Source organism: Carica papaya, chromosome 8 (assembly GCF_054855325.1).
Source record: "Carica papaya isolate Zhongbai chromosome 8, ASM5485532v1, whole genome shotgun sequence".
Classification (NCBI taxonomy): Eukaryota; Viridiplantae; Streptophyta; class Magnoliopsida; order Brassicales; family Caricaceae; genus Carica; species Carica papaya.
The window spans coordinates 16834131-16859988 of NC_142316.1; the positions used below are offsets into that span (position 1 = coordinate 16834131).

General features: G+C 46.5%; 4 non-coding genes and 44 pseudogenes across 4 annotated transcripts; all 48 read right to left on the reverse strand.

The window, feature by feature from the left end:
- Positions 1–199: 199 nt before the first annotated feature.
- On the reverse strand, positions 200–318 carry LOC148244432 (5S ribosomal RNA; annotated as a pseudogene).
- A 559-nt stretch (positions 319–877) lies between these two features.
- On the reverse strand, positions 878–996 carry LOC148244433 (5S ribosomal RNA; annotated as a pseudogene).
- Positions 997–1528: 532 nt separating this feature from the next.
- On the reverse strand, positions 1529–1647 carry LOC148244434 (5S ribosomal RNA; annotated as a pseudogene).
- An 889-nt stretch (positions 1648–2536) lies between these two features.
- LOC148244435 (5S ribosomal RNA) lies at positions 2537–2655 on the reverse strand (annotated as a pseudogene).
- Positions 2656–2859: 204 nt separating this feature from the next.
- LOC148244436 (5S ribosomal RNA) lies at positions 2860–2977 on the reverse strand (annotated as a pseudogene).
- A 917-nt stretch (positions 2978–3894) lies between these two features.
- On the reverse strand, positions 3895–4013 carry LOC148244437 (5S ribosomal RNA; annotated as a pseudogene).
- Positions 4014–4218: 205 nt separating this feature from the next.
- LOC148244438 (5S ribosomal RNA) lies at positions 4219–4337 on the reverse strand (annotated as a pseudogene).
- A 235-nt stretch (positions 4338–4572) lies between these two features.
- LOC148244439 (5S ribosomal RNA) lies at positions 4573–4691 on the reverse strand (annotated as a pseudogene).
- A 915-nt stretch (positions 4692–5606) lies between these two features.
- LOC148244440 (5S ribosomal RNA) lies at positions 5607–5725 on the reverse strand (annotated as a pseudogene).
- A 209-nt stretch (positions 5726–5934) lies between these two features.
- LOC148244441 (5S ribosomal RNA) lies at positions 5935–6053 on the reverse strand (annotated as a pseudogene).
- Positions 6054–6612: 559 nt separating this feature from the next.
- LOC148244442 (5S ribosomal RNA) lies at positions 6613–6731 on the reverse strand (annotated as a pseudogene).
- Positions 6732–7290: 559 nt separating this feature from the next.
- LOC148244443 (5S ribosomal RNA) lies at positions 7291–7409 on the reverse strand (annotated as a pseudogene).
- Positions 7410–7972: 563 nt separating this feature from the next.
- On the reverse strand, positions 7973–8091 carry LOC148244444 (5S ribosomal RNA; annotated as a pseudogene).
- Positions 8092–8295: 204 nt separating this feature from the next.
- On the reverse strand, positions 8296–8414 carry LOC148244445 (5S ribosomal RNA; annotated as a pseudogene).
- Positions 8415–8977: 563 nt separating this feature from the next.
- LOC148244446 (5S ribosomal RNA) lies at positions 8978–9096 on the reverse strand (annotated as a pseudogene).
- A 207-nt stretch (positions 9097–9303) lies between these two features.
- On the reverse strand, positions 9304–9422 carry LOC148244447 (5S ribosomal RNA; annotated as a pseudogene).
- Positions 9423–9626: 204 nt separating this feature from the next.
- Positions 9627–9744, reverse strand: LOC148244448 (5S ribosomal RNA; annotated as a pseudogene).
- A 561-nt stretch (positions 9745–10305) lies between these two features.
- LOC148244449 (5S ribosomal RNA) lies at positions 10306–10424 on the reverse strand (annotated as a pseudogene).
- A 205-nt stretch (positions 10425–10629) lies between these two features.
- On the reverse strand, positions 10630–10748 carry LOC148244450 (5S ribosomal RNA; annotated as a pseudogene).
- A 1237-nt stretch (positions 10749–11985) lies between these two features.
- On the reverse strand, positions 11986–12104 carry LOC148244451 (5S ribosomal RNA; annotated as a pseudogene).
- A 205-nt stretch (positions 12105–12309) lies between these two features.
- On the reverse strand, positions 12310–12428 carry LOC148244452 (5S ribosomal RNA; annotated as a pseudogene).
- Positions 12429–13349: 921 nt separating this feature from the next.
- Positions 13350–13468, reverse strand: LOC148244453 (5S ribosomal RNA; annotated as a pseudogene).
- A 562-nt stretch (positions 13469–14030) lies between these two features.
- Positions 14031–14149, reverse strand: LOC148244454 (5S ribosomal RNA). Its single transcript, XR_015815160.1, has one exon. It is a non-coding gene; the product is annotated as a 5S ribosomal RNA (ribosomal RNA).
- A 208-nt stretch (positions 14150–14357) lies between these two features.
- Positions 14358–14476, reverse strand: LOC148244455 (5S ribosomal RNA; annotated as a pseudogene).
- Positions 14477–14684: 208 nt separating this feature from the next.
- Positions 14685–14803, reverse strand: LOC148244456 (5S ribosomal RNA; annotated as a pseudogene).
- Positions 14804–16212: 1409 nt separating this feature from the next.
- On the reverse strand, positions 16213–16331 carry LOC148244457 (5S ribosomal RNA). Its single transcript, XR_015815976.1, has one exon. It is a non-coding gene; the product is annotated as a 5S ribosomal RNA (ribosomal RNA).
- Positions 16332–16536: 205 nt separating this feature from the next.
- On the reverse strand, positions 16537–16655 carry LOC148244458 (5S ribosomal RNA). Its single transcript, XR_015815333.1, has one exon. It is a non-coding gene; the product is annotated as a 5S ribosomal RNA (ribosomal RNA).
- A 562-nt stretch (positions 16656–17217) lies between these two features.
- Positions 17218–17336, reverse strand: LOC148244459 (5S ribosomal RNA; annotated as a pseudogene).
- Positions 17337–17545: 209 nt separating this feature from the next.
- On the reverse strand, positions 17546–17664 carry LOC148244460 (5S ribosomal RNA; annotated as a pseudogene).
- A 203-nt stretch (positions 17665–17867) lies between these two features.
- LOC148244461 (5S ribosomal RNA) lies at positions 17868–17985 on the reverse strand (annotated as a pseudogene).
- Positions 17986–18546: 561 nt separating this feature from the next.
- On the reverse strand, positions 18547–18665 carry LOC148244462 (5S ribosomal RNA; annotated as a pseudogene).
- Positions 18666–18854: 189 nt separating this feature from the next.
- LOC148244463 (5S ribosomal RNA) lies at positions 18855–18973 on the reverse strand (annotated as a pseudogene).
- Positions 18974–19178: 205 nt separating this feature from the next.
- Positions 19179–19297, reverse strand: LOC148244464 (5S ribosomal RNA; annotated as a pseudogene).
- Positions 19298–19502: 205 nt separating this feature from the next.
- LOC148244465 (5S ribosomal RNA) lies at positions 19503–19621 on the reverse strand (annotated as a pseudogene).
- A 202-nt stretch (positions 19622–19823) lies between these two features.
- Positions 19824–19942, reverse strand: LOC148244466 (5S ribosomal RNA; annotated as a pseudogene).
- Positions 19943–20501: 559 nt separating this feature from the next.
- LOC148244467 (5S ribosomal RNA) lies at positions 20502–20620 on the reverse strand (annotated as a pseudogene).
- Positions 20621–20829: 209 nt separating this feature from the next.
- On the reverse strand, positions 20830–20948 carry LOC148244468 (5S ribosomal RNA; annotated as a pseudogene).
- Positions 20949–21152: 204 nt separating this feature from the next.
- LOC148244469 (5S ribosomal RNA) lies at positions 21153–21270 on the reverse strand (annotated as a pseudogene).
- A 561-nt stretch (positions 21271–21831) lies between these two features.
- On the reverse strand, positions 21832–21950 carry LOC148244470 (5S ribosomal RNA; annotated as a pseudogene).
- A 204-nt stretch (positions 21951–22154) lies between these two features.
- LOC148244471 (5S ribosomal RNA) lies at positions 22155–22272 on the reverse strand (annotated as a pseudogene).
- A 209-nt stretch (positions 22273–22481) lies between these two features.
- On the reverse strand, positions 22482–22600 carry LOC148244472 (5S ribosomal RNA; annotated as a pseudogene).
- A 206-nt stretch (positions 22601–22806) lies between these two features.
- Positions 22807–22923, reverse strand: LOC148244473 (5S ribosomal RNA; annotated as a pseudogene).
- A 205-nt stretch (positions 22924–23128) lies between these two features.
- Positions 23129–23247, reverse strand: LOC148244474 (5S ribosomal RNA; annotated as a pseudogene).
- Positions 23248–23456: 209 nt separating this feature from the next.
- Positions 23457–23575, reverse strand: LOC148244475 (5S ribosomal RNA; annotated as a pseudogene).
- A 204-nt stretch (positions 23576–23779) lies between these two features.
- Positions 23780–23898, reverse strand: LOC148244476 (5S ribosomal RNA; annotated as a pseudogene).
- Positions 23899–24457: 559 nt separating this feature from the next.
- LOC148244477 (5S ribosomal RNA) lies at positions 24458–24576 on the reverse strand (annotated as a pseudogene).
- A 563-nt stretch (positions 24577–25139) lies between these two features.
- LOC148244478 (5S ribosomal RNA) lies at positions 25140–25258 on the reverse strand (annotated as a pseudogene).
- Positions 25259–25463: 205 nt separating this feature from the next.
- Positions 25464–25582, reverse strand: LOC148244479 (5S ribosomal RNA). The gene has a single exon (XR_015815771.1). It is a non-coding gene; the product is annotated as a 5S ribosomal RNA (ribosomal RNA).
- Positions 25583–25858: the final 276 nt, after the last annotated feature.

Here is a 25858-nt window from a genome sequence, read left to right on the forward strand (position 1 = left end):
TTTCGCGCTGCAAATACATACACTCCTACTCCTTTCTTCCCCGTCCCGTCATTTGTTTCCTTGTGCGTTCATACTTCACCTCTCATTCTCGTTCTAATATCGATTAAAATGCCCCTGCTTCTTGACTCACATTGGCGTATAAACCAGCAGACCCTAGTTCCAGACGCGCGTAACTTCGAACGACTCGTCTGAAAAAAAATTGGTGCGACACGAGGATTTCCCAGGAGGTCAACCATACGAGTACTAATCTCGCCCAAGCACACTTAACTGCAGAGTTCTAATGGGATCCGGGGCTTTAGTGCTGGTATGATCGTACCTCTTTAGTTTCGCGCTGCAAATACATACACTCCTTCTCCTTTCTTCCCCCTCCCGTCATTTGTTTCCTTGTGCGTTCACACTTCACCTCTCATTCTCATTCTAATATCGATTAAAATGCCCCTACTTCTTGACTCACATTTGTGTATAAACCAGCGGACCCTAGTTCCAAACGCACGTAATGTCGAACGACCCGTCTGAAAAAAAATTGGTGCGACACGAGGACTTCACAAGAAAATGGATGAAATATAAGGACTTCACAGGAGGTAACCCATGCTAGTACTACTCTCGCCCAAGCACCCTTACCTACATAGTTCTGATAGAATCCGTTGCATTAGTGCTGGTATGATTGCACTTGTTTCATTTCGTGCTTAAAATACATACACTCCTTCTCCTTCCCTCCCCCTCCCATCAATTGTTTCCTTGTGCGTTCACACGGCACCTCTCCTTCTCGTTCTATTATGGATTAAAATCCCCCTGCTTCTTGACTCACATTTGCGCATAAACCAGCGGAACCTAGTTCTAGTCGCGCGTAACGTCGAACGACTCGTCTGAAAAAAAATTGGTGCGACACGAGGACTTCGCAGGAGGTCACCCATCCGAGTACTACTCTCGCCCAAGCACACTTAACTGTAGTGTCCTGATGGGATCCGGTGCATTAGTGTTGGTATGATCGCAGCCGTTTAATTCCGCGCTGCAAATACATAAACTCCTTCTCCTTTCTTCCCCCTCCCGTCATTTGTTTCCTTGTGAGTGCGCACTGCACCTACCGTGCTCGTTCTAATATCAAGCAAAATGCTACGGTGCCGTGAGTCACATTTGTGAATAAACCTGAGGACCATAATTCAAGTCGCGCGTATCGTCGAAAGAATTATCTGCAAAAAAATGGGTGAAATATAAGGACTTCGCAGGAGGTCACCCATCCTAGTGCTACTCTCGCTCAAGCACCCTTAACTTGTGGAGTTCTGATAGAATCTGTTGCATTGGTGCTGGTATGATTGCTCATGTTTCATTCTGTGCTGCAAATACATACACTTTTGCTCCCTCCATCCCCCCTCCCATCATTTGTTTCCTTGTGCGTGCACTCCGCATCTCTCCTTCTCGTTCTAATATCGATTAAAATTCCCCTGCTTGTTGACTCACATTTGCGTATAAACCAGTGGACCCTAGTTCCAGTCGCGCGTAACGTCGAACGACCCGTCTGAAAAAAAAATTAGTGCGACACGAGGACTTCCCAGGAGGTCACCCATCCAAGAATTACTCTCGCCCAAGCACACTTAACTGCGGAGTTCTGATGGGATCCGGTGCATTAGTGCTGGTGTGATCGCACCTGCTAATTTCGCGCAGCAAATACATAAATTCCTTCTCCTTTCTTCCTCCTCCCGTCATTTGTTACCAAGTGCGTGCGCACTGCACCTCTCATTTTCGTTCAAATATCAAGTACAATGCCGTGGCGCCGTGACTCACATTTGCGAATAAATCTGCGGACCATAATTAAAGTCGCGCGTAACGTCGAACGGCACATCTGAAAAAAAGAAAATTGGTGCAACACGAGAACTTCCCACGAGGTAACCCATCATTGTACTACTTTCACCAAAGCACACTTAACTGCGGAGTTCTGATTGGATCTGGTGCATTTGTGTTGGTATGATCTCATCTGTTTAATTTTCCGCTGCAAATACATAAACTCATTCCCCTTTCTTCCCCCTCCCATCATTTGTTTCCTTGTGCGTGCACACTGCACCTCCCGTGCTCCTTCTAATATAAAGTAAAATGCTACGGTGCCGAGACTCACATTTGCGAATAAACTTGAGGACCATAATTCAAGTCGCGCGTATCGTCGAAAGAATCATCTGCAAAAAAATGGGTGCAACACGAGGACTTCCTAAGAAAATGAGTAAAATATAAGGACTTCGCAGGAGGTAACCCATGCTAGTACTACTCTCGCCCAAGCACCCTTACATATGTAGTTCTGATAGAATCCGTTGCATTAGTGCTGGTATGATCGCACCAGTTTAATTTCGCGCAGCAAATACATAAACTCCATCTCCTTTCTTCCCCCTCCCGTCATTTGTTTCCTTGTGCGTGCGCACTGCACCTCTCGTTCTCGTTCAAATATCAAGTAAAATGCCACGGCGCCGTGACTCACATTTGCGAATAAATCTGCGGACCATAATTAAAGTCGCGCGTAACGTCGAACGGCACATCTGAAAAAAAAAAATGGGTGCAACTCTAGAACTTCCCAGGAGGTAACCCATCATTGTACTACTTTCGCCAAAGCACACTTAACTGCGGAGTTCTGATGGGATCCGGTGCATTAGTGCTGGTGTGACCGCACTTGTTTAATTTCGTGCTGAAAATACATACACTCCTTCTTCCCTCCCCCCCTCCCATCATTTGTTTCCTTGTGCGTTCACACTGCACCTCTCCTTCTCGTTCGAATATCGATTACAATGCCCATGATTCTTGACTCACATTTGCGTATAAACCAGCGGACCATAGTTCCAGTCGCGCGTAATGTCGAAAGACCCATCTGAAAAAAAATTATTGCGATACGAGGACTTCCCAAGAGGTCACCCATCCGAGTACTACTCTCGCCCAAGCACCCTTGACTGCAGAGTTCTGATGGGATCCAGTACATTAGTGCTGGTATGATGCCACTTGTTTAATTTTGCGCTTCTAATACATACACTCCTTCTCTTTTCTTCCTCCTCCCGTTATTTGTTTCCTTGTGCGTGCACACTGCACCTCCCATTCTCGTTCTAATATCAAGTAAAATGCTACAGCGCCGTGACTCACATTTGCGAATAAACCTGATGACCATAATTCAAGTCGCGCGTAACATCGAAAGAATCATCTGCAAAAAAATGGGTGCAACACGAGGACTTCACAAGAAAATGGGTGAAATATAAGGGACTTCCCAGGAGGTAACCCATGCTAGTACTACTATCACCCAAGCACCCTTACCTACGGAGTTCTGATAGAATCCGTTGCATTAGTGCTGGTATGATCGCACCTGTTTCATTTCGCGCTGCAAATACATAAACTCCTTCTCCTTTCTTCCCCCTCCCGTAATTTGTTTCCTTGTGCGTGCGCACTGCACCTCCCTTACTCGTTCTAATATCAAGTAAAATGTCACGGCGCCGTGACTCACATTTGCGAATAAACCTGCGGACCATAAATCAAGTCGCGCGTAACGTCGAAAGAGTCATCTGCAAAAAGATGGGTGCAACACGAGGCCCTCCTAAGAAAATGGGTGAAATATAAGGACTTCGAAGAAGGTCACCCATCCGAGTACTTTTCTCGCCCAAGAACCCATAACTGCGGAGGTCTAATCGAATCCATTGCATTAGTGCTGGTATGATCCCTCATGTTTCATTCTGCACTGCAAATACATACACTCTTTCTCCTCCCATCCCCCCTCCCGTCATTTGTTTCCTTGTGCGTGCACTCTGCATCTCTCTTTCTCGTTCTAATATCAAGTAATATGCCCCTGCACCGTGACTCGTCTTTGCAAATGAACCAGCGGTTTATAATTCTATTCGCACGTAACGTCGTATGACCCATCTGAAAAAAAAATTAGTGCGACACGAGGACTTCCCAGGAGGTTACCCATCCGAGTACTACGCTCACCCAAGCACACTTAACTGCGGAGTTCTGATGGGATCTGGAGCTTTAGTGCTGGTATGATCGCACCTGTTTACTTTCGCGCTGCAAATAAATACACTCCTTCTCCTTTCTTCCCCTTCCCGTCATTTGTTTCCTTGTCCGTTCACACTTCACCTCTCATTCTCGTTCTAATATCGATTAAAATGCCCCTGCTTCCTGACTCACATTTGCGTATAAACCAGCGGACCCTAGTTCCAGACGCGCGTAACGTCGAACGACCCGTCTGAAAAAAAATTAGGGCAACACAAGGACTACCCAGGAGGTCACCCATCCGAGTACTAATCTCGCCCAAGCACACTTCACTGCGGAGTTCTGATGGGATCCGGTGCATTAGTGCTGGTATGATCGCACTTGTTTAATTTCGCGCTGCAAATACATAAACTCATTCCCCTTTCTTCCCCCTCCCGTCATTTGTTTCCTTGTGCGTGCGCACTGCACCTCCCGTTCTCGTTCTAATATCAAGTAAAATGCTACAGCGCCGTGACTCACATTTGCGAATAAACCTGATGACCATAATTCAAGACGCGCGTAACATCGAAAGAATCATCTGCAAAAAAATGGGTGCAACACGAGGACTTCACAAGAAAATGGGTGAAATATAAGGACTTCCCAGGAGGTAACCCATGCTAGTACTACTCTCGCCCAAGCACCCTTACCTACGGAGTTCTGATAGAATCCGTTGCATTAGTGCTGGTATGATCGCACCTGTTTCATTTCGCGCTGCAAATACATAAACTCCTTCTCCTTTCTTCCCCCTCCCGTAATTTGTTTCCTTGTGCGTGCGCACTGCACCTCCCGTTCTCGTTCTAATATCAAGTAAAATGGTACAGCACCTTGACTCACATTTGCGAATAAACCTGAGGACCATAATTCAAGTCGCGTGTAACGTCGAAAGAATCATCTGCAAAAAAATGGGTGCAACACGAGGACTTCACAAGAAAATGGGTGAAATATAAGGACTTCCCAGGAGGTAACCCATGCTAGTACTACTCTCGCCCAAGCACCCTTACCTACGGAGTTCTGATAGAATCCGTTCCATTAGTGCTGGTATAATCGCACCTGTTTCATTTCGCGCTGCAAATACATAAACTCCTTCTCCTTTCTTCCCCCTCCCGTGATTTTTTTCCTTGTGCGTGCGCACTGCACCTCTCGTTCTCGTTCAAATGTCAAGTAAAATGCCACGGAGCCGTGACTCACATTTGCGAATAAATCTGCGGACCATAAATCAAGTCGCGCGTAACGTCGAAAGATCATCTGCAAAAAGATGGGTGCAACACGAGGACTTCCTAAGAAAATGGGTGAAATATAAGGACTTCGCAGGAGGTCACCCATCCTAGTGCTACTCTCGCCCAAGCACCCTTAACTTGCGGATTTCTGATAGAATCCATTGCATTCGTGCTGGTATGATTGCTCATGTTTCATTTTGCGCTGCAAATACATACACGTTTTCTCCCTCCATCCCCCCTCCCGTCATTTGTTTCCTTGTGCGTGCACTCTGCATCTCTCCTTCTCGTTCTAATATCGATTAAAATGCCCCTGCTTCCTGACTCACATTTGCGTATAAACCAGTGGACCCTAGTTCTACTCGCGCGTAACGTCGAACGACCCGTCTGAAAAAAAAATTAATGCGACACCAGGACTTCCCAGGAGGTCACCCATCCGAGTACTACTCTCGCCCATGCACACTTAACTGCGGAGTTCTGATGGGATCCGGTGTATTAGTGCTGGTATTATCGCACTTGTTTAATTTTGCGCTGCAAATACATAATCTCCTTCTCCTTTCTTCTCCCTCCCGTCATTTGTTTCCTTGTGCGTGCGCACTACACCTCTCGTTGTCGTTCAAATATCATGTAAAATGCCACGGCGCCGTGACTCACATTTGCGAATAAATCTGCGGACCATAATTAAAGTCGCGCGTAACGTCGAACGGCACATCTGAAAAAAAGAAAATGGGTGCAAAACGAGAACTTCCCAAGAGGTAACCCATCATTGTACTAATTTCGGCAAAGCACACTTAACTGCGGAGTTCTGATGGGATCCGGTGCATTTGTGCTGGTGTGACCGCACCAGTTTAATTTCGTGCTGAAAATACATAAACTCATTCTCCTTTCTTCCCCCTCCCGTCATTTGTTTCCTTGTGCGTGCGAACTGCACCTCCCGTTCTCGTTCACATATCAAGTAAAATGCCACGGCTCCGTGACTCACATTTGCGAATAAACCTGAGGACCATAATTCAAGTCGCGCGTAACGTCGAAAGAATCATCTGCAAAAAAATGGGTGCAACACGAGGACTTCACAAGAAAATGGGTGAAATATAACGACTTCGCAGGAGGTAACCCATGCTAGTACTACTCTCGCCCAAGCACCCTTACCTACGGAGTTCTGATAGAATCCGTTGCATTAGTGCTGGTATGATCGCACCTGTTTCATTTCGTGCTGAAAATACATACACTCCTTCTCCTTCCCTCCCCCTCCCATCAATTGTTTCCTTGCGCATTCACACTGCGCCTCTCCTTCTCGTTCAAATATCGATTAAAATGCCCCTGCTTCTTGACTTACATTTGCGTATAAACCAGCGGACCCTAGTTCCAGTCGCGCGTAACGTCGAACGACCTATCTGAAAAAAAATTGTTGCAATACGAGGACTTCCCAGGAGGTCACCCATCCGAGTACTACTCTCGCCCAAGCACAGTTAACTGCGGAGTTTTGATGGGATCCGGTGCATTAGTGCTGGTATGATAGCACCCGCTTAATTTCGCGCTGCAAATACATAAATTTCTTCTCCTTTCTTCCCCCTCCCGTCATTTGTTTCCTTGTGCGTGCACACTGTACCTCCCGTGCTCGTTCTAATATCAAGTAAAATGCTACGGTGCCGTGACTCACATTTGCGAATAAACCTGAGGACCATAATTCAAGTCGCGCGTATCGTCGAAAGAATCATCTGCAAAAAAATGGGTGCAACACGAGGACTTCACAAGAAAATGGGTGAAATATAAGGACTTCGCAGGAGGTAACCCATGCTAGTGCTACTCTCGCCCAAGCAGCCTTACCTACGGAGTTCTGATAGAATCCGTTGCATTAGTGCTGGTATGATCGCACCTGTTTCATTTAGTGCTGAAAATACATACACTCCCTCTCCTTCCCTCCCCCTCCCATCAATTGTTTCCTTGTGCGTTCACACTGCACCCCTCCTTCTCGTTCTAATACCGATTAAAATGCCCCTGCTTCTTGACTCACATTTACGGATAAACCAGCGGACCCTAGTTCCAATCGCGCGTAACGTCGAACGACCCGTCTGAAAAAAAATTTGTGCGACACGAGGACTTCCCAGGAGGTCACCCATCTGAGTACTACTCTCGCCCAAGCACACTTAACTGCGGAGTTCTGACGGAATCCGGTGCATTAGTGCTGGTATGATTGCACCTGTTTAATTTTGCGCTACAAATACATAAACTCATTCCCCTTTCTTCCCCCTCCCGTCATTTGTATCCTTGTGCGTGCGCACTGCACCTCCCGTTCTCGTTCTAATATCAAGTAAAATACTACACCGCCGTGACTCACATCTGCGAATAAACCATAGGACCATAATTCAAGTCGCGCGTAAAGTCGAAAGTATCATGTGCAAAAAAATGGGTATAACACGAGGACTTCACAAGAAAATGGGTGAAATATAAGGACTTCGCAGGAGGTAACCCATGCTAGTACTACTCTCGCCCAAGCACCCTTACCTACGGAGTTCTGATAGAATTCGTTGCATTAGTGCTGGTATGATCGCACATGTTTCATTTCGCGCTGCAAATACATACACTCCTTCTCCGTTCTTCCCTCTCACGTCATTTGTTTCCTTGTACGTGTGCACTGCACCTCTTGTTCTCGTTCAAATATCAAGTAAAATTCCAGGGCACCGTGACTCACATTTGCGAATAAATCTGCGGACCATAATTCAAGTCGCGCGTAACGTCGAACGGCACATCTGAAAAAAAGAAAATGGGTGCAACACGAGAACTTCCCAGGAGGTAACCCACCATTGTACTACTTTCGCCAAAGCACACTTAACTACGGAGTTCTGATGGGATCCGGTGCATTTGTGCTGGTGTGACCGCACCTGTTTAATTTCGTGCTGAAAATACATACACTCCTTCTTCACTCCCCCCCTCCCATCATTTGTTTCCTTGTGCGTTCACACTGCACCTCTCCTTCTCATTCTAATATCGATTAAAATGCCCCTGATTCTTGACTAACATTTGCGTATAAACCAGCGGACCATAGTTCCAGTCGCGTGTAAAGTCGAACGATCCGTCTGAAAAAAAATTGGTGCGACACGAGGACTTCCCAGGTGGTCACCAATCCGAGTACTACTCTCGCCCAAGCACACTTAACTGCAGAGTTCTGATGGGATCCAGTGCATTAGTGTTGGTATGATCGCACCCGTTTAATTCTGCGCTGCAAGTACATAAACTACTTCTCCTTTCTTCCCCCTCCCGTCATTTGTTTCCTTGTGCGTGCGCACTGCACCTACCGTGCTCGTTCTAATATCAATTAAAATACTACGGTGCCGTGACTCACATTTGCGAATAAACCTGAGGACCATAATTCAAGTCGCGCGTAACGTCGAAAGAATTATCTGCAAAAAAATGGGTGCAACACGAGGACTTCCTAAGAAAATAGGTGAAATATAAGGACTTCGCATGAGGTCACCCATCTTAGTGCTACTCTCGCCCAAGCACCCTTAACCTGCGGAGTTCTGATAGAATCCGTTGTATTGGTGCTGGTATGATTGCTCATGTTTCATTCTGCGCTGCAAATACGTACACTTTTTCTCCCTCCATCCCCCCTCCCGTCATTTGTTTCCTTGTGCGTGCATTCTGCATCCCTTTTTCTCGTTCTAATATCGATTAAAATGCCCGTGCTTCTTGACGCACATTTGCGTATAAACCAGTGGACCCTAGTTCCAGTCGCGCGTAACGTCGAACGACCCGTCTGAAAAAAAAAATTAGTGCAACACGAGGACTTCCCAGGAGGTCACCAGTCCGAGTACTACTCTCACCCAAGCACACTTAACTGCGGAGTTCTGATGGGATCCGGTGCATTAATGCTAGTATGATCGCACCTATTTAATTTCGCGCTGCAAATACATAAACTCCTTTCCCTTTCTTCCCCCTCCCGTCATTTCTTTCCTTGTGCGTGCGCACTGCACCTCTCGTTCTCGTTCAAATATCAAGTAAAATGCCACGGCGCCGTGACTCACATTTGCGAATAAATCTGTGGACCATAATTAAAGTCGCGCGTAACGTCGAACGGCACATCTGAAAAAAAAAATGGGTGCAACACGAGAACTTCCTAGGAGGTAACCCATCATTGTACTACTTTCGCCAAAGCACAGTTAACTGCAGAGTTCTGATGGGATCCGGTGCATTTGTGCCGGTGTGATCGCACCTGTTTAATTTCGTGCTGAAAATACATACACTCCTTCTTCCCTCCCCCCCTCCCGTCATTTGTTTCCTTGTGCGTTCACACTGCACCTCTCCTTCTCGTTCTAATATCGATTAAAATGCCTCTGATTCTTGACTCACATTTGCGTATAAACCAGCAGACCATAGTTCCAGTCGCGCGTAACGTCGAACGACCCATCTGAAAAAAAATTGTTGCGATACGAAGACTTCCCAAGATGTCACCCATCCGAGTACTACTCTCGCCCAAGCACACTTAACTACAGAGTTCTGATGGGATCCAGTGCATTAATGCTGGTATGATGCCACTTGTTTAATTTTGCGTTTCAAATACATACACTCCTTCTCTTTTCTTTCTCCTCCCGTCATTTCTTTCCTTGTGCGTGCGCACTGCACCTCCCGTACTAGTTCTAATATCAAGTAAAATGCCACGACGCGGTGACTCACATTTGCGAATAAACCTGCGGATCGTAAATCAAGTCGCGCGTAACGTCGAAAGAATCATCTGCAAAAAGATGGGTGCAACACGAGGACCTCCCAAGAAAATGGGTGAAATATAAGGACTTCGCAGGAAGTCACCCATCCGAGTACTTTTCTCGCCCAAGCACCCTTAACTGCGGAGTTCTGATAGAATCCGTTGCATTAGTGCTGGTATGATCCATCATGTTTCATTCTGCACCGCAAATACATACACTCTTTCTTCTCCCATCCCCCCTCCCGTCATTTGTTTCCTTGTGCGTACACTCTGCATCTCTCTTTCTCGTTCTAATATCAAGTAATATGCCCCGGGACCGTGACTCACCTTTGTAAATGAACCAGCGGTTTATAATTCCATTCGCGCGTAACGTCGAACAACCCATCCGAAAAAAAATAGGTGCACCCCGAGGGCTTCCCAAGTGGTCACCCATCCGAGTACTACTCTCGCCAAAGCACACTTAACTGCGGAGTTCTGATGAGATCCGGGGCTTTGGTGCTGGTATGATCGCATAAGTTTAATTTTGCGCTGCAAATACATACACTCCTTCTCCTTTCTTCCCCCTCCCGTCATTTGTTTCCTTGTGCGTTCACACTTCACCTCTCATTCTCGTTCTAATATCGATTAAAATGCCCCTGCTTCTTGACTCACATTTGCGTATAAACCAGTGGACCCTAGTTCCAGACGCGCGTAACGTCGAACGACCCGTCTGAAAAAAAATTGGTGCGACACGAGGACTTCCCAGGAGGTCACCCATCCGAGTACTAATCTTGCCAGAGCACACTTAATTGCGGAGTTCTAATAGGATCCGGTGCATTAGTGCTGGTATGATCGCACCCATTTAATTCTTCGCTGCAAATACATAAATTCCTTCTCATTTCTTCCCCCTCCCGTCATTTGTTTCCTTGTGCGTCCGCACTGCAACTCCCGTGCTCGTTCTAATATAAAGTAAAATGCTATGGTGCCGTGACTCACATTTGCGAATAAACCTGAGGACCATAATTCAAGTCGCGCGTAACGTCGAAAGAATCATCTGCAAAAAAATGGGTGCAACACGAGAACTTCCTAAGAAAATGGGTGAAATATAAGGAGTTCGCAGGAGGTAACCCATGCTAGAACTACTCTCGCCCAAGCACCCTTACCTACGGAGTTTTGATAGAATCCGTTGCGTTAGTGCTGGTATGATCGCACCTGTTTCATTTCGTGCTGAAAATACATACACTCCTTCTCCTTCCCTCCCCCTCCCATCAATTGTTTCCTTGTGCGTTCACACTGCACCTCTCCTTCTCGTTCTAATATCGATTAAAATGCCCCTGCTTCTTGACTCACATTTACGTATAAACCAGCGGACCCTCGTTCCAGTCGCGCGTAACGTCGAACGACCCATCTGAAAAAAATTAGTGCGACGTGAGGACTTCCCAGGAGGTCAGCCATCCGAGTACTACTCTCGCCCAAGCACACTTAATTGCAGAGTTCTGATGGGATCCAGTGCATTAGTGCTGGTATGATGCCATTTGTTTAATTTTGCGCTTCAAACACATACACTCCTTCTCTTTTCTTCCTCATCCCGTCATTTGTTTCCTTGTACGTGCGCACTGCACCTCCCGTACTCGTTCTAATATCAAATAAAATGCCACGGCGCCATAACTCACATTTGCGAATAAACCTGCGGACTATAAATCAAGTCGCGCGTAACGTCGAAAGAATCATCTGCAAAAAGATGGGTGCAACACGAGGACCTCCCAAGAAAATGGGTGAAATATAAGGACTTCGCAGGAGGTCACCCATCCGAGTACTTTTCTCGCTCAAGCACCCTTAATTGCGGAGTTCTGATAGAATCCATTGCATTAGTGCTGGTGTGATCCCTCATGTTTCATTTTGCACTGCAAATACATACACTCTTTCTCCTCCCATCCCCCCTCCCGTCATTTGTTTCCTTGTGCGTGCTCTCTGCATCTCTCTTTCTCGTTCTAATATCAAGTAATATGCCCCGGCACTGTGACTCACCTTTGTAAATGAACCAGCGGTTTATAATTCTATTCGCGCGTAACGTCGAACAACCCATCCGAAAAAAAATAGGTGCAACACGAGGGCTTCCCAGGTGGTCACCGATCCGAGTACTACTCTCGCCCAAGCACACTTAACTGCGGAGTTCTGATGGGATCCGGGGCTGTAGTGCTGGTATGATCGCACCGGTTTAATTTCGCGCTGCAAATACATACACTCCTTCTCCTTTCTTCCCCCTCCCGTCAATTGTTTCCTTGTGCGTTCACACTTCACCTCTCATTCTCATTCTAATATCGATTAAAATGCCCCTGCTTCTTGACTCACATTTGCGTATAAACCAGCGGACCCTAGTTCCATACGCGCGTAACGTCGAACGACCCGTCTGAAAAAAAATTGGTGCGACACGAGGACTTCCCAGGAGGTCACCCATCCGAGTGCTACTCTCGCCCAAGCACACTTAACTGCAGAGTTCTAAGGGGATCCGGTGTATTAGTGCTGGTATGATCGCAATTGTTTAATTTTATGCTGCAAATACATAAAATCCTTCTCCTTTCTTCCCCCTCCCGTCATTTGTTTCCTTGTGCGTGCGCACTGCACCTCTCGTTCTCGTTCAAATATCAAGTAAAATGCCATGGCGCCGTGTCTCACATTTGTGAATAAATCTGCGGACCATAATTAAAATCACGCGTAACGTCGAACGGCACATCTGAAAAAAAGAAAATGGGTGCAACACGAGTACTTCACAAGAAAATGGGTGAAATATAAGGACTTCGCAGGAGGTAACCCATGCTACTACTACTCTCGCCCAAGCACCCTTACCTACGGAGTTCTGATAGAATCCATTGCATTAGTGCTGGTATTATCGCACCTGTTTTATTTCGTGCTGAAAATACATACACTCCTTCTCCTTTCTTCCCCCTCCCGTCATTTGTTTCCTTGTGCGTGCGCACTGCACCTCTCGTTCTCGTTCAAATATCAAGTAAAATGCCATGGCGCCGTGTCTCACATTTGTGAATAAATCTGCGGACCATAATTAAAATCACGCGTAACGTCGAACGGCACATCTGAAAAAAAGAAAATGGGTGCAACACGAGTACTTCACAAGAAAATGGGTGAAATATAAGGACTTCGCAGGAGGTAACCCATGCTACTACTACTCTCGCCCAAGCACCCTTACCTACGGAGTTCTGATAGAATCCATTGCATTAGTGCTGGTATTATCGCACCTGTTTTATTTCGTGCTGAAAATACATACACTCCTTCTCCTTCCCTCCCCCTCCCATCAATTGTTTCCTTGTGCGTTCACACTGCACCTCTCCTTCTCGTTCTAATATCGATTAAAATGCCTTTGCTTCTTGATTCACATTTGCGTATAAACCAGCGGACCCTAGTTCAAGTCGTGCTTAACGTCGAACGACCCGTCTGAAAATAAATTTGTGCGACACAAGGACTTCCCAGGAGGTCACCCATCTGAGTACTACTCTCGCCCAAGCACACTTAACTGCGGAGTTCTGATGGGATCCAGTGCATTAGTGCTGGTATGATCGCACCCGTATAATTTTGCGCTACAAATACATAAACTCCTTCTCCTTTCTTCCCCCTCCCGTCATTTGTTTCCTTGTGCGTGCGCACTGCACCTCCCGTGCTCGTTCTAATATCAAGTAAAATACTACGGTGCCGTGACTCACATTTGCGAATAAACCTGAGGACCATAATTCAAGTCGCGCGTATCGTCGAAAGAATCATCTGCAAAAAAATGGGTGCAACACGAGGACTTCCTAAGAAAATGGGTGAAATATAAGGACTTCGCAGGAGGTCACCCATCCTAGTGCTACTCTCGCCCAAGCACCCTTAACTTGCGGAGTTCTGATAGAATCCGTTGCATTGGTGCTGGTATGATGGCTCATGTTTCATTATGCGTTGCAAATACATACACTTTTTCTCCCTCCATCCCCCCTCCCGTCATTTGTTTCCATGTGCGTGCACTCTGCATCTCTCCTTCTCGTTCTAATATTGATTAAAATGCCCCTGCTTCTTGTCTCACATTTGCGTATAAACCAACGGACCATAGTTCTAGTCGCGCGTAACGTCGAACGACCCGTCTGAAAAAAAAATTGGTGCGACACGAGGACTTCCCAGGAGGTCACCCATCCGAGTACTACTCTTGCCCAAGCACACTTAACTGCGGAGTTCTGATGGGATCCGGCGCATTAGTGCTGGTATGATCGCACCCCTTCAATTCCATGCTGCAAATACATAAACTCCTCTCCTTTCTTCCCCCTCCCGTCATTTGTTTCGTTGTGCGTGCGCACTGCACATCTTGTTCTCGTTCAAATATCAAGTAAAATGCCACGGCGCCGTCACTCACATTTGCGAATAAATTTGCGGACCATAATTAAAGTCGCGCATAACGTCGAACGGCACATCTGAAGAAAAGAAAATGGGTGCAACACGAGAACTTCCCAGGAGGTAACCCATCATTGTACTACTTTCGCCAAAGCACACTTAACTGCGGATTTCTGATGGGATCCGGTGCATTAGTGCTGGTATGATCGCACCTGTTTAATTTCGCCTGCAAATACATAAACTCCTTCTCCTTTCTTCCCCCTCCCGTCATTTGCTTCCTTGTGCGTGCGCACTGCACCTCTCGTTCTCGTTCAAATATCAAGTAAAATGCCACGGCGCCGTCACTCACATTTGCGAATAAATCTGCGGACCATAATTAAAGTCGCGCGTAACGTCGAACGCCACATTTGAAAAAAAGAAAATGGGTGCAACACGAGAACTTCCCAGGAGGTAACCCATCATTGTACTACTTTCGCCAAAGCACACTTACCTGCGGAATTCTGATGGGATCCGGTGCATTTGTGCTGGTGTGACCGCACCTGTTTAATTTCGTGCTGAAAATACATACACTCCTTCTTCCCTCCCCCCTCCCATCATTTGTTTCCTTGTGCGTTCAAACTGCACCTCTCATTCTCGTTCTAATATCGATTAAAATGCCCCTTTTTCTTGACTCACATTTGCGTATAAACCAACGGACCATAGTTCCAGTCGCGCGTAACGTCGAACGACCCATCTGAAAAATAATTGTTGCGATACGAGGACTTCCAAGAGGTCACCCCTACGAGCACTACTCTCGCCCAAGCACCCTTAACTGTAGAGTTATGATGGGATCTAGTGCATTAGTGCTGGTATGATGCAACTTGTTTAATTTTGCGCTTCAAATACATACACTCCTTCTCTTTTCTTCCTCCTCCCGTCATTTGTTTTCTTGTGCGTGCGCACTGCACCTCCCGTACTCGTTCTAATATCAAGTAAAAAACCACGGTGCCGTGACTCACATTTGCGAATAAACCTGCGGACCATAAATCAAGTCCCGCGTAACGTCGAAAGAATCATCTGCAAAAAGATGGGTGCAACACGAGGACCTCCCAAGAAAATGGGTGAAATATAATGACATCGGAGGAGGTCACCCATCCGAGCACAAATCTCGCCCGAGCACACATAACTGCGGAGTTCTGATGGGATCCGGTGCATTAGTGCTGGTATGATCGCACCTGTTTAATTTTGCGCTGCAAATAAATAAACTCATTCCCCTTTCTTCCCCCTCCCGTCATTTGTTTCCTTGTGCGTGCGCACTGCACCTCCTGTTCTCGTTCTAATATCAAGTAAAATTCTACAGCGCCGTGACTCACATTTGCGAATAAACCTGAGGACCATAATTCAAGTCGCGCGTAACGTCGAAAGAATCATCTGAAAAAAAATGGGTGCAACATGAGGACTTCACAAGAAAATTGGTGAAATATAAGGACTTCGTAGGAGGTAACCCATGCTAGTACTACTCTCACCCAAGCACCCTTACTTACGGAGTTCTGATAGAATCCGTTGCATTAGTGCTGGTATGATCGCACCAGTTTCATTTCGTGCTGAAAATACATACACTCCTTCTCCTTCCCTCCCCCTCCCATCAATTGTTTCCTTGTGCGTTCACACTGCACCTCTCCTTCTCGTTCTAATATCGATTAAAATGCCCCTGCTTCTTGAAGCACATTTGCGTATAAACCAACGGACCCTAGTTCCAGTCGCGCGTAACGTCGAAAGACCCGTCTGAAAAAAAATTTGTGCGACACGAGGACTTCCCAGGAGGTCAACCATCCGAGTACTAATCTCGCCAAGCACACTTAACTGCGAAGTTCTGATGGGATCCAGTGCACCGTGACTCACCTTTGCAAATGAACCAGCGGATTATAATTCCATTCGCGCGTAACGTCGAACAACCCATCCGAAAAAAAATAGGTGCAACACGAGGGCTTCCCAGGTGGTCACCCATCCGAGTACTACCCTCGCCCAAGCACACTTTACTGCGGAGTTCTGATGGGATCCGTTGCATTAGTGCTGGTATGATCGCACCTGTTTCATTTCGTGCTGAAAATAAATACACTCCTTCTCCTTCCCTCCCCCTCCCATCAATTGTTTCCTTGTGCGTTCAAACTGCACCTATCCTTCTCGTTCTAATATCGATTAAAATGCCCTTTCTTTTTTACTCACATTTGAGTATAAACCAGCGGACCCTAGTTCCAGTCGCGCGTAACGTCGAACGACCCGTCTGAAAAAAAATTGATGCGACACGAGGACTTCCCATGAGGTCACCCATCTGAGTACTACTCTCGCCCATGCACACTTAACTGCGGAGTTCTGATGGGATCCAGTGCATTAGTGCTGGTATGATCGCACCTGTTTAATTCTGCGCTGCAAATACATAAACTCCTTCTCCTTTCTTCCCCCTCTCGTCATTTATTTCCTTGTGCGTGCGCATATGCATCTCCCGTGCTCGTTCTAATATCAAGTAAAATGCTACGGTGCCGTTACTCACATTTGCGAATAAACCTGAGGACCATAATTCAAGTCGCACGTATCGTCGAAAGAATCATCTGCAAAAAAATAGGTGCAACACGAGGACTTCCTAAGAAAATGGGTGAAATATAAGGACTTAGCAGGAGGTCACCCATCCTAGTCCTACTCTCACCCAAGCACCCTTAACTTGCGGAGTTCTGATAGAATTCGTTGCATTGGTGCTGGTATGATTGCTCATGTTTCATTCTGCGCTGCAAATACATACACTTTTTCTCCCTCCATCCCTCCTCCCGTCATTTGTTTCCTTGTGCGTGCACTCTGCATCTCTCTTTCTCGTTCTAATATCGATTAAAATGCCCCTGCTTCTTGACTCACATTTGCGTATAAACCAGTGGACCCTAGTTCCAGTCGCGCGTAACGTCGAACGACCCGTCTGAAAAAAAATTAGTGCGATACGAAGACTTCCCAGGAGGTCTCCAATCTGAGTACTACTCTCGCCCAAGCACACTTAACTGCGGAGTTCTGATGGGATCCGGTGCATTAGTGCTGGTATGATCGCACCTGTTTAATTTCGCGCTGCAACTACATAAACTCCTTCTCCTTTCTTCCCCCTCCCGTCATTTGTTTCCTTGTGCGTGCGCACTGCACCTCTCGTTCTCGTTCAAATATCAAGTAAAATACCACGGCGCCGTGACTAACATTTGCGAATAAATCTGCAGACCATAATTTAAGTCGTGCGTAACGTCGAACGACACATCTGAAAAAAAGAAAATGGGTGCAACACGAGAACTTCCCATGAGGTAACCCATCATTGTACTACTTTCGCCAAAGCATACTTAACTGCAGAGTTCTGATGGGATCCGGTGCATTTGTGCTGGTATGACCGCACCTGTTTAATTTCGTGCTGAAAATACATACACTCCCTCTTCCCTCCCCCCTCCCATCATTTGTTTCCTTGTGCGTTCACACTGCACCTCTCCTTCTCGTTCTAATATCGATTAAAATGCCCCTGATTCTTGACTCACATTTGCGTATAAACCAGCGGACCATAGTTCCAGTCGCGCGTAACGTCGAACGACCCATCTGAAAAAAAATTGTTGCGATACGAGAACTTCCTAAGAGGTCACCCATCCGAGTACTACTCTCGCCCAAGCACACTTAACTACAGAGTTCTAATGGGATCCAGTGCATTAGTGCTGGTATGGTGCCACTTGTTTAATTTTGCGCTTCAAATACATACACTCCTTCTCTTTTCTTCCTCCTCCCGTCATTTGTTTTCTTGTGCGTGCGCACTGCACCTCCCGTACTCGTTTTAATATCAAGTAAAATGCCACGGCGCCGTGACTCACATTTGCGAATAAACCTGCGGACCATAAATCAAGTCGCGCGTAACGTCGAAAGAATCATCTGCAAAAAGATGGGTGCAACACGAGGACCTCCCAAGAAAATGGGTGAAATATAAGGACTTCGCAGGAGGTCACCCATCCGAGTACTTTTCTCGCCCAAGCACCCTTAACTCCGGAGTTCTGATAGAATCAGTTGCATTAGTGCTGGTATGATCCCTCATGTTTCATTCTGCACTGTAAATACATACACTCTTTCTCCTCCCATCCCCCCTCCCGTCATTTGTTTCCTTGTGCGTGCACTCTGTATCTCTCTTTCTCGTTCTAATATCAAGTAATATGCCCCGGCACCGTGACTCACCTTTGCAAATGAACCAGCGGTTTATAATTCCATTCGCGCGTAACGTCGAACAACCCATCCGAAAAAAAATAGGAGCAACACGAGGGCTTCCCAAGTGGTCACCCATCCGAGTACTACCCTCACCCAAGCACACTTAACTGCGGAGTTCTGATGGGATCTGGAGCTTTAGTGCTGGTATGATCGCACCAGTTTAGCTTCGCGCTGCAAATACATACACTCCTTCTCCTTTCTTCCCCCTTCCGTCATTTGTTTCCTTGTGCGTTCACACTTCACCTCTCATTAAAATGCTCTTGCTTCTTGACTCACATTTGCGTATAAACCAGTGGACCCTAGTTCCAGTCGGGCGTAACGTCGAATTTCCCGTCTGAAAAAAAAAATTAGTGCGACACGAGGACTTCCTAGGAGGTCACCCATCCGAGTACTAATCTCGGCCAAGCACACTTCACTGCGGAGTTCTGATGGGATCTGGTGCATTAGTGCTGGTATGATCGTACCTGTTTAATTTTGCGCTGCAAATACATAAACTCATTCCCCATTCTTCCCCCTCCCGTCATTTGTTTCCTTGTGCGTGCGCACTGCACCTTCCGTTCTCGTTCTAATATCAAGTAAAATGCTACAGCGCCGTGACTCACATTTGCGAATAAACCTGAGGACCATAATTCAAGTCGTGCGTAACGTCGAAAGAATCATCTGCAAAAAAATGGGTGCGACACGAGGACTTACCAAGTGGTCACCCATCCGAGTACTACTCTCGCCCAAGCACACATAACTGCGGAGTTATGATGGGATCTGTTGCATTAGTGCTGGTATGATCACACCTGATTAATTTCGCGCTACAAATACATAAACTCCTTCTCCTTTCTTCCCCCTCCCGTCATTTGATTCCTTGTGCGTGCACTCTGCATCTCTCTTTCTCGTTCTAATATCAAGTAATATGCCCCGGCACCGTGACTCACCTTTGCAAATGAACCAACGGTTTATAATTCCATTCGCGCGTAACGTCGAACAACCCATCCGAAAAAAAATAGGTGCAACACGAGGGCTTCCCAAGTGGTCACCCATCCGAGTACTACTCTCGCCCAAGCACACCTAACTGCGGAGTTCTGATGGGATCCGAGGCTTTAGTGCTGGTATGATCGCACCTTTTTAATTTCGCGCTGAAAATACATAAACTCCTCCTTTTTTCCCCCTCCTGTCATTTGTTTCCTTGTGCGTTCACACTTCACCTCTCATTCTCGTTCTAATATTGATTAAAATACCCCTGCTTCTTGACTCACATTTACGTATAAACAAGCGGATCCTAGTTCCAGACGCGCGTAACATCGAACGACCCGTCTGAAAAAAAATTGGTGCGACACGAGAACTTCCCAGGAGGTCACCCATCCGTGTACTAATCTCGCCCAAGCACATTTCACTGCGGAGTTCTGATGGCATCCAATGCATTAGTGCTGGTATAATCGCACCTGTTTAATTTCGCGCTGCGAATACATAAACTCATTCCCCTTTCTTCCCCCTCCCGTCATTCGTTTCCTTGTGCGTGCGCACTGCACCTCCCGTTCTCGTTCTAATATCAAGTAAAATGCTACAGCGCTGTGACTCACATTTGCGAATAAACCTGAGGACCATAATTCAAGTCGCGCGTAACGTCGAAAGAATCATCTGCAAAAAAATGGGTGCAACACGAGGACTTCATAAGAAAATGGGTGAAATATAAGGACTTCGCAGGAGGTAACCCATGCTAGTACTACTCTCGCCCAAGCACCCTTACCTACGGAGTTCTGATAGAATCCGTTGCATTAGTGCTGGTATGATCGCACCTGTTTCATTTCGTGCTGAAAATACATACACTCCTTCTCCTTCCCTCTCTCTCCAATCAATTGTTTCCTTGTGCGTTCACACTGCACCTCTCCCTCTCGTTCTAATATCGATTAAAATGCCCCTGCTTCTTGACTCACATTTGCGTATAAACCAGCGGACCCTTGTTCCAGTCGCGCGTAAAGTCGAACGACCCGTCTGAAAAAAAATTGGTGCGACACGAGGACTTCCCAAGAGGTCACCCATGCGAGTACTACACTCACCCAAGCACACTTAACTGCGGAGTTCTGATGGGATCCGGTGCATTAGTGCTGGTATGATCGCACCTGTTTAATTTCGCGCTGCAAATACATAAACTCCTTCTCCTTTCTTCCCCCTCCCGTCATTTGTTTCCTTGTGCGTGCGCACTGCACCTCTCGTTCTTGTTCAAATATCAAGTAAAATGCCACGGCGCCGTCACTCACATTTGCGAATATATCTGCGGACAATAATTAAAGTCGCGTGTAACGTCGAACGGCACATCTGAAAAAAAGAAAATGGGTGCAACACGAGAACTTCCCAGGAGGTAACCCATCATTGTACTACTTTCGCCAAAGTACACTTAACTACGTAGTTCTAATGGGATCCGGTGCATTCGTGCTGGTGTGACCGCACCTGTTTAATTTCGTGCTGAAAATACATACATTCCTTCTTCTGTCGCCCCCTCCCATCATTTGTTTCCTTGTGCGTTCACACTGCACCTCTCCTTCTCGATCTAATATCGATTAAAATGCCCCTGATTCTTGACTCACATTTGCGTATAAACCAGCGGACCATAGTTCCAGTCGCGCGTAACGTCGAACGACCCATCTGAAAAAAAATTGTTGCGATACGAGGACTTCCCAAGAGGTCACCCATCCGAGTACTACTCTCGCCCAAGCACGCTTAACTGCTGAGTTCTGATGGGATCCAGTGCATTAGTGCTGGTATGATGCCACTTGTTTAATTTTGCGCTTTAAATACATACTCTCCTTCCTATTTCTTCATCCTCCCGTCATTTGTTTCCTTGTGCGTGCGCACTGCACCTCTCGTACTCGTTCTAATATCAAGTAAAATGCCACTGCGCCGTGACTCACATTTGCGACTAAACCTGCAGACCATAAATCAAGTCGCGCGTAACGTCGAAAGAATCATCTGTAAAAAGATGGGTGCAACACGAGGACCTCCCAAGAAAATGGGTGAAATATAAGGACTTCGCAGGAGGTCACCCATCTGAGTACTTTTCTCGCCCAAGCACCCTTAACTGCGGAGTTCTGATAGAATCCGTTGCATTAGTGCTGGTATGATCCCTCATGTTTCATTCTGCACTGCAAATACGTACACTCTTTCTCCTCCCATCCCTTTTCCCGTCATTTGTCTCCTTGTGCGTGCACTCTGCATCTTTCTTTCTCGTTCTAATATCAAGTAATATGCCCCAGCACCGTGACTCACCTTTGTAAATGAACCAGTGGTTTATAATTTCATTCGCGCGTAACGTCGAACAACACATCCGAGAAAAAAAATGTGCAACAGGAGGGCTTCCCAAGTGGTCACCCATCCGAGTACTACTCTCGCCCAAGCACACCTAACTGCCGAGTTCTGATTGGATCCGAGGCTTTAGAGCTGGTATGATCGCACCTGTTTAATTTCGCGCTGCAAATACATACACTCCTTCTCCTTTCTTCCCCCTCCGTCATTTGTTTCCTTGTGCGTTCACACTTCATCTCTCCTTCTCGTTCTAATATCGATTAAAATGCCCCTGCTTCTTGAGTCACATTTGCGTATAAACCAGCGGACCCTAGTTCCAGAGGCGCGTAGCGTCGAACGAGCCGTTTGAAAAAAAATTGGTGCGACACGAGGACTTCTCAGGAGGTCTCCATCCGAGTACTACTCTTGCCCAAGCACACTTAACTGCGGAGTTCTGATGGGATCCGGTGCATTAGTGCTGGTATGATCGCAGCTGTTTAATTTTGTGCTGCAAATACATAAACTCCTCCTCCTTTCTTCCCCCTCCCGTCATTTGTTTCCTTGTGCGTGCGCACTGCACCTCTCGTTGTCGTTCAAATATCATGTAAAATGCCACGGCGCCGTGACTCACATTTGCGAATAAATCTGCGGACCATAATTAAAGTCGCGCATAACGTCGAACGACACATCTGAAAAAAATAAAATGGGTGCAACACGAGAACTTCCCAGGAGGTAACCCATCATTGTACTACTTTCGCCAAAGCACACTTAACTGCGGAGTTCTGATGAAATCCGGTGCATTTGTGCTTGTATGACCGCACCTGTTTAATTTCGTGCTGAAAATACATACACTCCTTCTTCCCTCCCCCCCTCCCATCATTTGTTTCTTTCTGCGTTCACACTGCACCTCTCATTCTCATTCTAATATCGATTAAAATACCCCTGCTTCTTGACTCACATTTGCGTATAAACCAGCGGACCATAGTTCCAGTTGCGCGTAACGTCGAACGACCCATCTGAAAAAAAATTGTTGTGATACGAGGACTTCCCAAGAGGTCATCCATCCGAGTACTACTCTCGCCCAAGCACGCTTAACTGCAGAGTTCTGATGGGATCCAGTGCATTAGTGCTGGTATGATGCCACTTGTTTAATTTTGCGCTTCAAATACATACACTCCTTCTCTTTTCTTCCTCCTCCTGTCATTTGTTTCCTTGTGCGTGCGCACTGCACCTCCCGTATTCGTTCTAATATCAAGTAAAATGCCACGGCGCCGTGACTCACATTTGCGAATAAACCTGCGGACCATAAATCAAGTCGCGCGTAACGTCGAAAGAATCATCTGCAAAAAGATGGGTGCAACACGAGGACTTCCCAAGAGGTCACTCATCCGAGTACTACTCACGCCCAAACACACTTAACTGCGGAGTTCTGATGGGATCCGATGCATTAGTGCTGGTATGATCGCACCTGTTTAATTTCGCGCTGCAAATACATACACTCCTTCTCCTTTCTTCCCCCTCCCGTCATTTGTTTCCTTGTGCGTGCGCACTGCACCTCTCGTTCTCGTTCAAAAATCAAGTAAAATACCACGGCGCCGTGACTCACATTTGCGAATAAATCTGCGGACCATAATTAAAGTGGCGCGTAACGTCGAACGGCACATCTGAAAAAATGAAAATGGTTGCAACACGAGAACTTCCCAGGAGGTAACCCATCATTGTACTACTTTCGCCAAAGCACACTTAACTACGGAGTTCTGATGGGATCCGGTGCATTTGTGCTGGTGTGACCGCACCTGTTTAATTTCGTGCTGAAAATACATACACTCCTTCTTCCCTCCCCCCCTCCCATCATTTGTTTCCTTGTGCGTTCACACTGCACCTCTCCATCTCGTTCTAATATCGATTAAAATACCCCTTATTCTTGACTCACATTTGCGTATAAACCAGCGGACCATAGTTCAAGTTGCACGTAACGTCGAACGACCCGTCTAAAAAAAAATTGGTGCAACACAATGACTTCCCAGGAGGTCACCAATCTGAGTACTACTCTCGCCCAAGCACACTAAACTGCGGAGTTCTGATGGGATCCAATGCATTAGTGCTGGTATGATCGCACCCGTTTAATTCCGTGCTGCAAATACATAAACTCCTTCTCCTTCCTTCCCCCTCCCATTATTTGTTTCCTTGTGCGTGCGCACTGCACCTCCCGTGCTCGTTCTAATATCAAGTAAAATACTACGGTGCCGTGACTCACATTTCCGAACAGACCTGAGGACCATAATTGAAGTCCTGCATAACGTCGAAAGAATCATCTGCAAAAAAATGGGTGCAACACGAGGACTTCACAAGAAAGTGGGTGAAATATAAGGACTTCGCAGGAGGTAACCCATGCTAGTACTACTCTCGCCCAAGCACCCTTACCTACGGAGTTCTGATAGAATCCGTTGAATTAGTGCTGGTATGATCGCACTTCTTTCATTTCGTGCTGAAAATATATACACTTCTTCTCCTTCCCTCCCCCTCCCATCAATTGTTTCCTTGTGCATTCACACTGCACCTCTCTTTCTCGTTCTAATATCGATTAAAATGCCCATGCTTCTTGACTCACATTTGCGTATAAACAAGCGAACCATAGTTCCAGTCGCACGTAACGTCGAACGAACCGTCTGAAAAAAAATTGGTGCGACACGAGGACTTCCCAGGAGGTCAACCATCCGAGTACTACTCTCACCCAAGCACACTTAACTGCGGAGTTCTGAGGGGATACGGTGCATTAGTGCTGGTATGATCGCACCCGTTTAATTTTGCGCTGCAAATACATAAACTTCTTCTCCTTTCTTCCCCCTCCCGTCATTTGTTTAATTGTGCGTGCGCACTGCACCTCCCGTGCTCGTTCTAATATCAAGTAAAATGCTACGGTGCCGTGACTCACATTTGCGAATAAAACTGAGGACCATAATTCAAGTCGCGCGTATCGTCAAAAGAATCATCTACAAAAAAATGGGTGCAACACGAGGACTTCCTAAGAAAATGGGTGAAATATAAGGACTTCGCAGGAGGTCACCCATCCTAGTGCTACTCTCGCCCAAGCACCCTTAACTTGCGGAGTTCTGATAGAATCCGTTGCATTGGTGCTGGTATGATTGCTCATGTTTCATTCTGCGCTGCAAATACATACACTTTTTCTCCCTCCATCCCCGCTCCCATCATTTGTTTCCTTGTGCGTGCACTCTGCATCTCTCCTTCTCATTCTAATATCGATTAAAATGCCCCTGCTTCTTGAGTCACATTTGCGTATAAACCAGTTGACCCTAGTTCCAGTCGCGTGTAACGTCGAACGACCCGTCTGAAAAAAAAAATTAGTGCGACACGAGGACTACCCAGGAGGTCTCCAATCCGAGTACTACTCTCGCCCAAGCACACTTAGCTGCGGAGTTCTGATGGGATCCGGAGCTTTAGTGCTGGTATGATCGCACCTGTTTAATTTCGCGCTGCAAATACATACACTCCTTCTCCTTTCTTCCCCCTCCCGTCATTTGTTTCCTTGTGCGTTCACACTTCACCTCTCATTCTCGTTCTAATATCGATTAAAATACCGCTGCTTCTTGACTCACATTTGCGTATAAACCAGCGGACCCTAGTTCCAGTCGCTCGTAACTTCGAACGACCCGTCTGAAAAAAAATTGGTGCGACACGAGGACTTCCCAGGAGGTCACCCATCCGAGTACTACTCTCGCCCAAGCACACTTAACTGCGGAGTTCTGATGGGATCCGGTGCATTAGTGCTGGTATGATCACACCCATTTAATTCTGCCCTGCAAATACATAAACTCCTTCTCCTTTATTCCCCCTCCCGTCATTTGTTTCCTTGTGCGTGCGCACTGCACCTCCCGTGCTCGTTCTAATATCAAGTAAAATGCTACGGTGCCGTGACTCACATTTGCGAATAAACCTGAGGACCATAATTCAAGTTGCGCGTAACGTCGAAAGAATCATCTGCAAAAAAATGGGTGCAACACGAGGACTTCCTAAGAAAATAGGTGAAATATAAGGACTTCGCATGAGGTCACCCATCCTA